Raw genomic sequence first — 1,892 nt, 5'->3', positions numbered from 1 at the left:
GAGTTGCTTTACTGAGTGGGGGGTCAGTGCTAACGAGGCCAATTAAGTGAATAAACCAGGCCAAGTGCCTTTGTCACAGAACCGTGACAGTGGTCGTTCTTTATGAATATTTTTGAGGTTCGTTGAATTAGCAAGCTGCATTCTGTGCTTGTGTTAATAACTGTGATGGGGCAGCTGCCCCTCACTGGCAAAAAAAGGGGTTAAAAGCAGCCCTAAGAAGGCTGTGCTGGAGGCAGCCAATCAGAGGAGGGCTGAAGGGAGCAGCCAATTAGGGCCAAGTACACTTATATAAAAAGGGAGCTGCAAGGCAGAGGAAGGCAGTTCTCTGCTGGGAGCCCAGGGATGAAGGACAAGAGAACTACTTGCACCCTGGACAGAGCAGTGCTGCAAACAGGGGCTGAGACAGCTCCTGGCTGGCTGCTGGGTGGTTGCAGCATGAGGCCCTGATACAAGGGTAAAGAGGGTGCCGGAGCCACATGGGATGTGGCTAGACTATGGACTGCAGTTTTCCACTGGTGGGAAGTGGCTGAACTGCAGACTGCAGCTCCCTCACAAGGGGGGAGCATAGTGTGTGGCATGGCCAGAGGGCTATGTTGCTGAAGAGGACACCACGGTCCTTGGAGAGATGTGGGTCCAAGAGCAGGAGTCATAGTGGCAATGCACCAGCCGAAGGGTGCACTCAACCGCATAGCTAATTCCCAAGACAGGCTGAGGAGGCACCGGAGTGGTGAGCAAACCCCATTACAATAACATTGGCATCCAGAGACAGAAACACTGAGCAGCTTTGGCTACAACATCGTATTAAATATCTGTGACAGAGTTCCTGCATTAACTGCACCTCCAACCTCCTTGTGGTCTCAAGACACCCCACTTAGATCACAGGCCTCCAGCACTCATCTTTCTCTAGGTGGAATCCCACAATTTTCTTCCTCCAGAGTGGGACCTTAGGCTGCAGACTTCTGCTATTTTCTGTGATCACCTCATTAGGTCTGACTTCAATTTGGCACCACCAGTTCTTTTCTCTCAGGCCAATCACAGGGTTATCCAATGAACAGCCAGCTTTCATAAAGCAAAGTACTATTTATTCAGAACAAAAGCTTTTCACAGAAAACATATCTTAAAGAAATAAAAAGCTTGTATGAACTCCTGACTTATTAGGTGGTCCTTCATCTTCCACATGGAGACTTAAGGTCCTCCCACAGGGCCTGTTTCTGTTGGTCACAATCTCATGCCTGTGTCAGTTCTTGGATGGTGTCCCTGTCTTTTCTCAGTCAGGTCAAAGGCTTCCTGAGAAGGACTTTGAACCAGATCAAACCAGTCTGTGCTTTTTCCTTAGGAGAGTGAAACTTGAACTCTAAATTGCCCCTGGACAGCATTACCATGGCAACGACATTCTGGTCTTCAGTACTTAACAACAGGGTGCAGGCTAGATAGTGACATATCACAACATATGGAAAAGAGAGCCACAGATTTTGGTCCCCACTACAGGAGTTGTCACGCAGAGACCCCAGTGAGATCTAATGACACAGATTTGTATAAAATCCTCCCATCTGCTGCACAGCTTCCAGCTTTTCCCCAACCCTCCAACCCCTAATTAATTTCGTGTCCCTGCACCCCCTCATCTGCCTATCCCCAGCCCAGCTGTTAATTCTACCCCCTGCCCAGCCCCCACATCTGTCCTTCATGGCCTCTCTGCTCCTCCTGCAGCTCTAGGGGTTCTTCACCCCCATCCCATCGCTGGTGCTGCAAGGAGGGAAGGGGAGAAGCTTCCAGGGGTCAGAGAGATGAGGAGCTGGGGACTGGCTAAATGGGAGTCCTCCAGAGTCACAGAGACTAGGGTGTCTGTAGGGAGGCTGATTTCAGGGCCCCCAGTGGGATATTCCCCCCATGTT

This window comes from Mauremys reevesii, linkage group 15, assembly GCF_016161935.1.
Source record: "Mauremys reevesii isolate NIE-2019 linkage group 15, ASM1616193v1, whole genome shotgun sequence".
Classification (NCBI taxonomy): Eukaryota; Metazoa; Chordata; order Testudines; family Geoemydidae; genus Mauremys; species Mauremys reevesii.
Note: the sequence above shows the minus strand (reverse complement) of the source record.